We start from the raw sequence: 13,306 nt of genomic DNA on the forward strand, positions 1-13,306 counted from the left end.
CTGTGTTACAATGTAAGTTTGACCACTAGGAGTGCTGTATAAAAATTTCATCTCTCTAGCTTGAGTGTATTTTGAGAAAATGTTCCTTATATTCGAAAAATTCTAATTTATGGGAAATGGCTATCAAAGTTTCTCAATACATTCCTGCACTATAGGATGGATTATCAGGGTCTTCTTCTTCATCCTCCAAAAGCTTCCTCTTCTGTCTTCTTTTCTGGCCTGTTGTTCCATCATACTTCATATGCCTTTCTCTTCTTTCTGCTCCTCTTATCCTTTCTCTGTCAATATTTCTTAGTGCTCGTACAGTGTTCACCCCAGCTGTAAATCCTAATGCCTTCAGAACTTCACACTTCACACTGTTCCCTTGGTTGTAGGTTGCTATTGCATCATAAATGCCAAAGTGCAGTGTTTTTATGCTTACAAACACCCTTTTAGGAATCACTTTCCAAATCAAATTGTTTACGCTCTTATTAGGATTCTGCGTCTTTCCCTGTAGACATTTGTGTAACAATTCTGGCTGTGCTAAGTCATGAAAAATTGGTTTTATTGTTCCCTCCTGATTCTTGTACATACTGCATATTGCCCGCTTTACACAAGAAGTATAATACTACCAACAACAGGTGCAACACTGAACTAATTCGAAACGGTAAACAGCAAAGAGACGATGTTCCGCGCTCTTATTCATTGTAGTATCGCAACTTGGTATTAGTGTTAATTTTCTTTTCCCTGCGTTCTTCCTCTTCTTATATACACGGTTACTAAAACGTGGCATCGTAACCAGAACAAAAGTGTACGACAATACTAAATGGAGCAAGATATTCGAAATTCTGAGGAAAATAGGAGTAAGCTGTAAGGAAATACGCGTAATATTTGTCACAGAAAACAATGTGGCCAACCCTTGCATACTCGCTGTATGCGTAACATAAGGCGCTATATGCGTAACAGGCCGAGAAAATCCCAAGCAGTTCGCCAGGAAGTCACGAGAGGGTGTTAGATGCATTCAGCGGCCGCCCGTTTCCTCTGCAGGCGTGGGGGAAAACGGTAATAACTCCACTTCTAGGGCGAGTAGAACTACAATTCAAAGTTTACATTAAAGAGGAATGTTCCAATTAATTTTCGGTAGCAAAACAAAAAAAAATCGTAAGTTTTTGGATTTGACCACCTCCGCCTCCCCTTAAGTGTTAGGATTTCTTTTATGGGCCAACGGCCTTGCCGCAGTGGTAACCCCAGTCCCAGTCAGATCAACGAAGTTAAGCGTTGTGGCGTCTGTGTAGCACTTTCATGGGTGACTGTCTAGGTCTGGCGAGCGCCGTTGGCAAGCGGGTTGCACTCACACTTGTCGTGCCAATTGAGGAGCTGCTTGATTGAGAAGTAGTGGCTCTGGTCATGAAGGCTGGGAGAGCGGTGTGATGACCCGATGCCCCTCCATGCCCGCATCCAGTGACGCCTAAAATCTGAGGATGAATCGGCGATCAGGCGGTACCGTTGCGGCTTCCGAGGCATGTTCGGACGGAGTTTGGTGTTAGTTGTCTTTCATGAATGTATTTGTGGCGATTGTAGCCTTGTACGTAACTGAAACTTAAGTGATAAACAGAACTTAATTTACTATTTTTAGAACACGAAACATAACTTTGAACATAGCGAACTGGGTCTTGCCGTCCTCTGTACACCTTGACTTACAATGGGAGGCTGTCAATTGTGAAATTCAGATTCGATTCATACTGCGCATAATAAAAGCTCATGGCCAAACTATTATTGAATTGCTTATGTAAGTTGGTGAAGGCGGATCGCTCTCCAATTGTACCGCCTCCATTTTTCCGTTTGTTTAACAGGGTGTACTTAAGCTCTCACGTCCGCACCGATTTTCGACGATGTTATAAGTTGCGCTATGGACCGCATCTACCTTCTTAGGCAGGCAACTACGCTGTTATGCGGCGGCTCGTTTCGGCCCATTCAACATCTGTCCTTCAAGTGTAACGAGCGAGTAACGGAGTTTATATTTCATACCTGCCACAGCAAATTTGTGTTCGTGGGGTCTCTATTCTAATTCTAACGTTTGACTTACGCTATACGTATTCGTTTCGGAATATCGTTTTTACGTCTTCCGTTAACTATACGTGGTTAACATTATGAGGACAATTAATAACATTTATGAAATACAACTTTGTTTGCGGAAAACATAATGATGTTCGAAGTCGCCAGTTTTTCCATGACAAACGACTTTCAACAACTTATTATATGCATAATTGTTGCAACAGAACAAATACTAAAAAAAAAAGGTTGCATGGCGCCAGATTCGATCCGGCGACCTTCGGATTACGAACCCGTGCGCTTACCGCTGCACTACGACGCTGTAGAAAATTATTAATCGTAGAGAGTATTTCACGGCAGCGGTTTCTTTTAACTGTCGATTTTCTCGACAACGGCTGAGAAGTGCATCTTGGTGCTTTGCCAAATTACACCTCTGGCCGTGAGCTTTTATTATGCGCAGTATGAATCGAATCTGAATTTCACAAATGGCGGCCTCCCCTTGTTAGTGTGACACACAATGAAGATTCTAGACTCGTATTCTAGCGGTGGGGGGGGGGGGGGGGGGCTATAGTCATATCCCCTTTCCTTCATTGTGATTTATTTCTGCTGTGGTATCCTTAAATAATTTCAGACAGATACCAGGACGGTTCATACAGATAACCACAGCAGATTTCTTCCTAAGTACTTGTCCAATCAGAACAAGTGTTCAGACTGTTAATGCGTCTACTTTTAGAAAAACTTAATTATCCGCCACAATGGCATTTATTTCTAACGAAATAACCGGTTTCGACCGATATAGACCGGATGATTAAATTATCTTAAAAACAATCAATCATTGTGCTCTACATCTCGACAGAAATGTGGTTCATTCATATTCTTGGTCCAATTAAGCTGCATAATAATCAAACGTCACAATGGTCAATGTCCGGAGATCCTTAAAACCGGGTACGGAAAGAACAAACATGCGGTAATCATAATATGTCGATCCTAACAATTACTGAACACCACGTGCGATGCGTGCTGGGTTTCCTGCTTGTATTAATGTTACGGTGTCATGCACTTGTCTCTCTTACAAAGGGAGAAACATGTTGTTTCTTAAAAACACTGCGTAGCGATCACCTTCTATAGAAACAACCTTAAAATACCATTGAGGTCTTCTTCAAGAGATCAACAGTTGAAGGCAGTGAATCCACACTAAACTGTCATACTGGAGGGTGCAGAGATGATCATATGCAGTATCAAGTCTCTGTTTGCTATAAGCAGTAGCTGTAAGCACTTATAAATGTATTAAATCAGATATATATCACCTCCGTCCACAGGACGTTCAACAGAGAGTTAGCATATTCATTTTTCTATTTTTTTAAATGTAAACCGTAACACGACAATTCTTGCCGAGTTCTTTTGGTGTCTCGCGTTATTGTTGATTTTCACCATCTGTAACTGTAGAATCTTGGGAAAAGGCCTCTTGGAATACACATAAGTAGTCACGATAAAGACTTGTAAAAAGGTTCAGGTTGTCCTGAATGGTGCGTGAGCTCCATTCGCAGCGAGCGGAAGCTGCCGCTTGCGTGTCAGCCTCGTGTTCGACCTCATTCATGGCTTCAAAAGATGTTTTCCCACTTCTTGAACGTACTCCCAAACAGCCTGTGTCTAAAAGCAGTTTAGTGGTGCTTTCTTTGCGCAGCAAGATGTTAGAACGTTTCCGCATGTTATCCCGCACTAAAAGGAGCTCTCAACTCCACTTTTACATTGCTTGAGTAAAAGAGAGTTTTCTCGCGAAGATCACACACTCACCTTGCCAAAACGTTTAATTCGAGTGAAAAACGTTAGATGCGGTAACCGAACAAGGTAGTGCGGTGGTCATGGCACTGGTTTGCGCTCGGGAGCAGTGGGTTCAAAATCCCCGGCAGGCATCCAGGTTTAAGTTTCCCTACGTTATGCTACTCGCTTTAGGAAACGCCGGGACAATTTCTTTGAAGAGGTCGTGAATGATTTTCTGACTCATTTTTCTTCTTTTCGAGCATGTGTTATCTCTATAATGACGTTGTCGTTGAAATAATCAGAGGACCGATTTGTGAAGGTAATATTTTAAATCTCCAGGTCATGAACAGGCTTTTCGAGTCAGTAGAATAGGGAATTAGTGGTCAAAAGGTCGTTACAGCATCACTGAATACAGCTGTAAATAGGAGTGTAAAGAACGACAGGAAGATATTATTATCTAGGAAGTGCGACAGAAGCATGTTTCAGACTACCTGAGCAGTCAACATGAAACATTGACCTCCTGAACTGAAAATATAGAGCATAAATGAGTTAAGTTCAAGAGTAAGTTACAATACTCCTGGGAAAGCTACGTACAAAATTGTGAGGGATGGCAAAGACCCGCCGTGGTTTGACAGCCATTAGAGTGATTAGAGCCCATACGGAGGCTTATCAAGAATCATACTTCCCGTGGCCCAATCGCGAATGGAATAGGAAACGTGGAAAATGACAATAGTACTCAAAGAGTACCCTCCGCCACACTCCATAAGATGACTTGCGGAGTATAGATGTAGCTGTAAAATTAGAACCCTTATTTTCCTTCCTTTGATCAGCTTCTTGTCACATACAGTATGAAAAACGACAGACAGCAATCCATTTAAACAACTACGAGTAGCATATCAGGAAATAGTCCGTGAATTATTTATTCTTAGAAGGAAACGCACGTGTTTTCTATGAAAATAACGGCGAGCTAAAGGCAATAATTAAGGAACTACCTTTTCATTTTGTTGTTGCTTTAAGGTCACTGGGTGTATCATTAACTCTGAAATGGTGCCTCAGTTGAATGAATTTTACTTTTTTTCTATTTCGGCTACTGTGTCACGAAAATGTTACAGCACAAATTTTTATAAGCGTGGCAGGACTTGCAGTAATTATTTCTGCCCGTGGCGGTCACTGAAGCGCAATAAATTAGCTATTGCGTCATATGTTCTGTAGTCTCTTCGTGACGTTCGCATATCATTTTATCTATTCTGCTTAGTAAACATGTTCATAAAGTCTGGTCAATTACTCGCTTAATCTTTAGAGACACTTACTTCACGTATCTCTTGCCTAAATTAAAGTTATGTAGCTTCTGTTTGAAATATAACAGAACCACCAATTTGAGCATTTAAATAACTATGTGTAGTTTTGTGGCACTTTGTAACTACGAGGTCATTATTGTTACAACTCTGTCTGAGATTCCGTCCTATCGCTCTCTGTATGTGGACATCCTCAAAAGCCTAAGTCCATTTGTCGCTAACAAACCAGACACACAAAATGTCCCAAACATTTAGAGAAGACAACAGAGGATACTGAACTGAGTATTTTGAGATATTATTATTCTTTTTTTTATTATTTATTTACTGCGTTAAGTTTATGGCTCGCCGTCTAGATGCTATGATGGACCCTACATTCCATTAATTACACAGCTAATAATCACAGTCACAATAATGAAATGATATACAGCTGTCGCATTCATTCATAATTCGTGTATCTTGGAGCATTGTGCAACATGGAGACTCCCGGTGCGACTGCGGAGAGTTCATTAACGCACCATCCAGGTGTGGAAGTGTCACGAGTCGGTTTCTGAGAAAACGGCGAGAGGCCGACAAGACCTAATGGTCGACGGCAAAAAGCGTACACAAATCCGGAAGGACAAATCGAGGATAACCCAAAATGTGAGAACGAAGAATCGTCAATAGAGTATAAACAAAGCCAGAATAGCAAGCCGAGAGAAAACGCTAGAACAAGAGCGTGTGTGCGCATGTAATGTCAGCGAGTGGAAGGCTTCGGGGCGAATGAAGCTCGCACACTTTCCTGCTAACGCCAGGCATCGCTAACCTGCATAGGGAACACTTCGTGGAAACAGCCCTGGAAATTTTGCGTCTGAATCCAAAGGCGTGCTACAGATACGAGGACGACACATTCGTGGTTTGACCACAAGGTGAAGAAAAACTAAAGAATTTCCAAATCTTAAACATGGCTGCGAACTAATAACTGTATAAATCTGAAGAGGTTGAGAGTGGGGATTTAGCAGTGGGCATTCGTTCTGAAGTACGCTAAATATAATCTGGCTGCTACCTAAAGCCATGGGTTGTGATAATTCTTGTTGTTGTCAATTTGATGTATGACAAGAGCCGTTTGACTGCAGCTAATCTAATGTACCATCATGTGATGTAACAGGGCCCTCTCCTTCTGAAGAAGATATTTTTAGGAATATCAAAACTTATGTCGATGGCTAGGAAATCTTTGTTTTCAAACTGATTGGCTAATTTTTTCAACCTCTTCACAAGAATTTCTGTGTCACCTTAACTGCATACTCGACAATTTCAGGTTCACCATGGAGCTGGAACGAAATGGATGCCTATCGTATTCTATTAGTTCAATGACCTTCGAGTAAAAACTCAGTGTTTCGAATAGGATGGTTTAGAATGCCTCAAACTCCTTCCGTCCGCTGCACGAAAGGAATTGGGTGCTGTAGATCACACCAAAAGTTCGTTTCAGCCTTATGTAAGATTTACCAACTTAAGATTCAATTTCTGTTGGTGTGTATGAGAACCGTTTCCATGTCTACAATGTGGGTACATCTTTCAGAGACCTCTTCATGAGCCGCTTGCACTAGTATGGGATGTCTTTGCTTTCTGACATCATGCATCGTTGCTCGCTCTGGCGTTTCCAAGAGACATATGCATCTCGATGGGTATGTGTCTCCGATCTGAGTGTCTTCTCTGATAGCAAATTTAGGGCACTTATCTCTGTATGCAGTAAAGTAATAATATGCCAAATGAGGAAACGAATGTGTGTGTGTGTGAAATGTACCTTTTCTCTGTCACATACGGTGTACTTGCACAGCGTTGAGGAATTTCTCGTAGCCCACATGCACGATTGTTTCACATTACATTAGGAGTTGGAATAACTAGTTTGGACTGTGTTCATATCTTCAAGTCAGCCAGATTCTAACGTCATCAACGACGTCATGGATTACAAACTTACAACCATGCAGGTTAGTACCTCCAGGGTGACGTCATCGAAATACCGTTACCCTGCTCATCGGTTTACTGTGTTGGAAAGTCAGATACGAATAACATGTTAGAAGTTCGTAGTAGAGACTTCATTCTTCATGAGTGGTAAGCGTGGACGCTACAGGTGAATAATGGGTAGAAATCTGCTGGAACTCTTAGACGTTTTACAGGGTGTTTCAAAAATGACCGGTATATTTGAAACGGCAATAAAAACTAAACGAGCAGCGATAGAAATACACCGTTTGTTGCAATATGCTTGGGACAACAGTACATTTTCAGGCGGACAAACTTTCGACATTACAGTAGTTACAATTTTCAACAACAGATGGCGCTGCAAGTGATGTGAAAGATATAGAAGACAACGCAGTCTGTGGGTGCGCCATTCTGTACGTCGTCTTTCTGCTGTAAGCGTGTGCTGTTCACAACGTGCAAGTGTGCTGTAGACAACATGGTTTATTCCTTAGAACAGAGGATTTTTCTGGTGTTGGAATTCCACCGCCTAGAACACAGTGTTGTTGCAACAAGACGAAGTTTTCAACGGAGGTTTAATGTAACCAAAGGACCGAAAAGCGATACAATAAAGGATCTGTTTGAAAAATTTCAACAGACTGGGAACGTGACGGATGAACGTGCTGGAAAGGTAGGGCGACTGCGTACGGCATCCACAGAGGGCAACGCGCAGCTAGTGCAGCAGGTGATCCAACAGCGGCCTCGGGTTTCCGTTCGCCGTGTTGCAGCTGCGGTCCAAATGACGCCAACGTCCACGTATCGTCTCATGCGCCAGAGTTTACACCTCTATCCATACAAAATTCAAACGCGGCAACCCCTCAGCGCCGCTACCATTGCTGCACGAAAGACATTTGCTAACGATATAGTGCACAGGATTGATGACGGCGATATGCATGTGGGCAGCATTTGGTTTACTGACGAAGCTTATTTTTACCCAGACGGCTTCGTCAATAAACAGAACTGGCGCATATGGGGAACCGAAAAGCCCCATGTTGCAGTCCCATCGTCCCTGCATCCTCAAAAAGTACTGGTCTGGGCCGCCATTTCTTCCAAAGGAATCATTGGCCCATTTTTCAGATCCGAAACGATTACTGCATCACGCTATCTGGACATTCTTCGTGAATTTGTGGCGGTACAAACTGCCTTAGACGACACTGCGAACACCTCGTGGTTTATGCAAGATGGTGCCCGGCCACATCGCACGGCCGACGTCTTTAATTTCCTGAATGAATATTTCGATGATCGTGTGATTGCTTTGGGCTATCCGAAACATACAGGAGGCGGCGTGGATTGGCCTCCCTATTCGCCAGACATGAACTCCTGTGACTTCTTTCTGTGGGGACACTTGAAAGACCAGGTGTACCGCCAGAATCCAGAAACAATTGAACAGCTGAAGCAGTACATCTCATCTGCATGTGAAGCCATTCCGCCAGACACGTTGTCAAAGGTTTCGGGTAATTTCATTCAGAGACTACGCCATATTATTGCTACGCATGGTGGATATGTGGAAAATATCGTACTATAGAGTTTCCCAGACCGCAGCGCCATCTGTTGTTGAAAATTGTAACTACTGTAATTTCGAAAGTTTGTCTGCCTGAAAATGTACTGTTGTCCCAAGCATATTGCAACAAACGGTGTATTTCTATCGCTGCTCGTTTAGTTTTTATTGCCGTTTCAAATATACCGGTCATTTTTGAAACACCCTGTATGTGTAACGTAATTCACTTATAATTTATCTGAGAAATCACTTAAAAATGCAGTGTTGGCCGGATGTTAAATCACATTATGTTCATAGGAAGGATGTTTGGCTTTCAACATTCCTTCGGCATCGATATCAAATTCCCATCACATGAAGGCATGTGTACAGCGAAATCGGTATTAATTAAAAAATTTTATACCGACACCCATCTGCTATGGTGCAGTTGGCTGAGAATCTTACAGTTAGTTGGTAACAGTTCGACGACGTTTGCAGCAGCATGGACTATCAGCTCGGAGACCATGGCTGCGGTTACCCTCGACGCTGCATCACAGACGGGAGCGCCTGCGATGGTGTACTCAACGACGAACCTGGGTGCACGAATGGCAAAACGTCATTTGTTCTGATGAATCCAGGTTCTGTTTACAGCATCATGATGGTCGCATCCGAGTTTGGCGACATCGCGGTGAACGCACACTGGAAGCGTGTATTCGTCATCGCCGTACTGGCGTATCACCCGGCGTGATGGTATGGGGTGCCATTGGTTACACGTCTCGGTCACCTCTTGTTCGCATTGACGACACTCAGAACAGTGGAAGTTACATTTCAGATGTGTTACGACTCGTGGCTCTGCCCTTCATTCGATCCCTGCGAAACCGTACATTTCAGCAGGATAATGCACGAGCGCATGTTGCAGGTCCTGTACTGGCCTTTCTGAATACAGAAAATGTTCGACTGCTGCCCTGGCCAGCACATTCTCCAGATCTCTCACCAATTGAAAACGTCTGTTCAATGGTGGGCGAGCAACTCGCTCGTCACAATACGCCCGTCACTACTCTTGATGAACTGTGGTATCGTGTTGAAGCTGCATGGGCAGCTGTATCTGTACACGCATCCAAGCTCTATTTGACTCAATGCCCAGGCGTATCAGGGCCGTTATTACGGCCAGAGGTGGTTGTTCTGGGTACTGATTTCTCAGGATCTATGCACCCAAATTGCGTGAAAATGTAATCACATGTCAGTTCTAGTACAATATATATCATTTGAGCCATATGGAGGCACCACCAGCCTGCACAGTAGCCTGTTGACAACTTGGCTACGTGGCTCCATGGGCGTATTTCCGATACTACGCTCATTGTCGAACGTCATCAGATTGAGGCTACAATCGTAATATCTAATTGCAAGTACAGTGATAAAATATATGTGGCTGGTTTCCTAGGACAGTTCTGTCTGGGGATGCAGGGCTCGTGGCGGCAATGGCCTGTCGGCGGACGTTTCCGACTTACCGCGGGAGCCGTCCGGACTGGAAAAGCCAGCTGGGGTACAGGAATGTAGCTGACCTATCCCTATCGCCCTCCAGACGGCTGAATAGCGAACTAATACTCAGTATTTTTTGGGCAGCCTTCATGATTGCATGTGTTCTCTGTGGAAGTTTGACAAGATTAAATACGGACGTGTGTTTGCGCTGGACGGTTATTCCCTCCCATGCAAATTGTCCGGTTGATTGCTTCTAGATATTTCTGTCTTTATTTGGTTGAGAGAACATTGATTGTGGTGTGCTGTGTGCATCTAGATGGTGAAGGACAGCTGGAAGAGACGTTTGCTGGTTCTCTAGACATGACCTTGGTTGACTTTGTAAATTAGAAGGATGATTTGGAATCTGTTGTATCATTGATCGGTATTCGTTAGTGGCACTACCAGTTTCTTCTATTTTTTCAAGTTTTCAAGTAAAGATCTTCGCAGACGAGATAAGTTTCTAGTTATTCAGTGGTTTGCAGCACGTTCCAACTCGCTGCACCTCGCTAAAGTTTCTGGTTTCTACAGATATAATTTCCACTCTTTATCTTGGGAATTATACTATTCATGATATCGGTAGCATACTGCTGTGTGCTAGATATCGAGAACTGTTGCGTAAATAGTATGATTCTGGCAAAACCATGTGAAAATACATATGTTCTTGTAATCCTAGAGTCTGGAGATGGGTGTAGAAGGCAAGCATCAGGTTTGGGCCAGAAACAGTTAAGTCTTTGTGCTGAGGAGAACCAGCCCAGCCTTTGTACAACAGTTCGGTTTCACACTGAAAGATTCAAGCTTTCCTCGACAGTAGCAGTGCAGTGTAATTGAGGAAGTGTCTTCCCATATTTTATGATCTGTAGGCCACTTTTGCAGGGTTTAACTGTTCTTTTGTTAAGGATTTGGAAATTTTTGGTGAGTTCCTATTAGACCAAACTGCTGAGGTCATCGGTCCCTAGGCCTACACACTGCTTAATCTAACTTAAACTAACTTACGATAAGGACAACACACACACCCATGCCTGAGGGAGAACTTGAACCTCTGACGGGGGAGCCACGCGAACTGTGGCAAGGTGCCTCAGTCCATGTGGCTACCCCACACGACGGGTTTAACTGTTAATGCAATATGGCTATCTGTACAAAATAGTTTCGCCACTGAAAGTATCGTCTGCAGGAAAAAATGGCGGTCAGTGCTCCCACACCAGCAGCAGCAGCAGTTTGGCGGGTAAATTCAGTAATAACCAGTCAGAATGCTCATTCACAAGACATTCTTTGTGTGGGGGCATAGGAGCCTGTACAGAGTGGTTTGAACAAGACAGGGGTAAGGTATCCACTGTAAGTTCCATGACGTCTGAGAGTAACATGGCGTCTTCTTTGTTCGAGTGTTCAGAGAGACGTCAAAGCAGAACATCCTCCTCTGGCGATATGCTGTCCCTCACCCACCATTGTGGCTTTAGAGCATCTCCGGACCATAAGCTGTAGGGCACCCAAAATTCACCGTTAATTTCAGACATTTTTCTCATCTGTTGGACAGTGCTTCGAATTCTGTTTTCGTAATTGCTCTGATTTTCCTGTCTGTGCTTAGACAACAGTGTGTGTTTCGAGAAGTGAGGAAAAAATAACGCCCCTGACTTCAACAGCAGCAAGTATAAACTAAGTCCACTCACCATTTCAGAAAAGCTATGAGCACGACAGGAGCTGTAGGACTTAGAAAGTTTCCTCTCACTCTGTCAGCGCCTAGAAAGATTTCTCTCTCTCTGACAGCGCCTTCAAACAAGCAGCTAAAACTCGAAAAACGCTGAGTGTCCAGTTTAGAGTAACAGAAATATTTATTTCAATTTCCAGACATCATCGTTTTGGTGTGTAAAATCAGATACTGGAGCTGATATCAGTTTTGTGATCTGTTTCCCACTAAAGCGTGTGAAGCGTCTCAAGGACGGTTTGACAAGTGTGCAGCGATCTGTTTTTAGTGTCTATTTTCAAATGTGACAGTGTACATCGCAAAATTAAAGGAAACTACTGTGCATCGATCTTTTTGGAAGTGTATTTACATACATATTCAATTGGATGTAGTAACCCCTGAAGCAGTTCATGTTCAATGACAAAAGGGTATCCGGGGATGGGAAGGGAGGAAGACCATGGGTATTTCCACCGTGACAGGAAGTGCTTAGAGGCTACCACGTGACCATGCCGTGGGCCGACGCACTCAAAGGGAGCCTGGTTGGGGCCCATTGGTAAAGGCCGTGCCGGCATGGGGCAACGTCTTGCCTCTTGTGCTTCAGCTGGACTTTTATCAAATGGTCTACATTTACAGCATACACATTTATCAGTATGAGTTGCGAAGCATAACTTAGCCCACACTCTTCTTCATCAAATATCAATGCTATCGACACAGTCCTCAGATGCTAATATACTCCTCCTCCAGCACAGACATCTCGTCCACTGAACACAGTAAACAATTACGTCTGTCCTCCCAGTTCAGCAGCTAGACACAGTCTGAGTCCTTTTCCTGTCATTTTTCCCCAGACCGCCATTTTGGATTACGTGATGGAAGGTGAGAGGGGGAGGGACGACAGTGCCCTCTGCTGGTGGTGTTGTGAACTAGGTCAGTTGGACTCTGTACCTCATGGTGAACACACTGGATGGAGCTACAGCCTATGACAATACATTCAGAATAAAGGCTTACATCCATGTTATCCAGCAGCCCAGCACAGACTGAGTCCTTTTCTTACCAATTCCCTGACAGGAGAGGGGAGGGGAGCAATGCATACAAAGTAAAGATTTACATTTGTCTTATCCAGCACCTCAGCAATGACTAAGTCCTTTTCCCACCAACTTCTAGATGGGGAAGGAGAGGGAAGGGGGGAGGGGAAAGGGTTAGGTTAGTGGAGGTAGCCCAATTGACCTACACTCCTGGAAATTGAAATAAGAACACCGTGAATTCATTGTCCCAGGAAGGGGAAACTTTATTGACACATTCCTGGGGTCAGATACATCACATGATCACACTGACAGAACCACAGGCACATAGACACAGGCAACAGAGCATGCACAATGTCGGCACTAGTACAGTGTATATCCACCTTTCGCAGCAATGCAGGCTGCTATTCTCCCATGGAGACGATCGTAGAGATGCTGGATGTAGTCCTGTGGAACGGCTTGCCATGCCATTTCCACCTGGCGCCTCAGTTGGACCAGCGTTCGTGCCGGACGTGCAGACCGCGTGAGACGACGCTTC

Source organism: Schistocerca nitens, chromosome 3, assembly GCF_023898315.1.
Source record: "Schistocerca nitens isolate TAMUIC-IGC-003100 chromosome 3, iqSchNite1.1, whole genome shotgun sequence".
NCBI lineage: Eukaryota > Metazoa > Arthropoda > Insecta > Orthoptera > Acrididae > Schistocerca > Schistocerca nitens.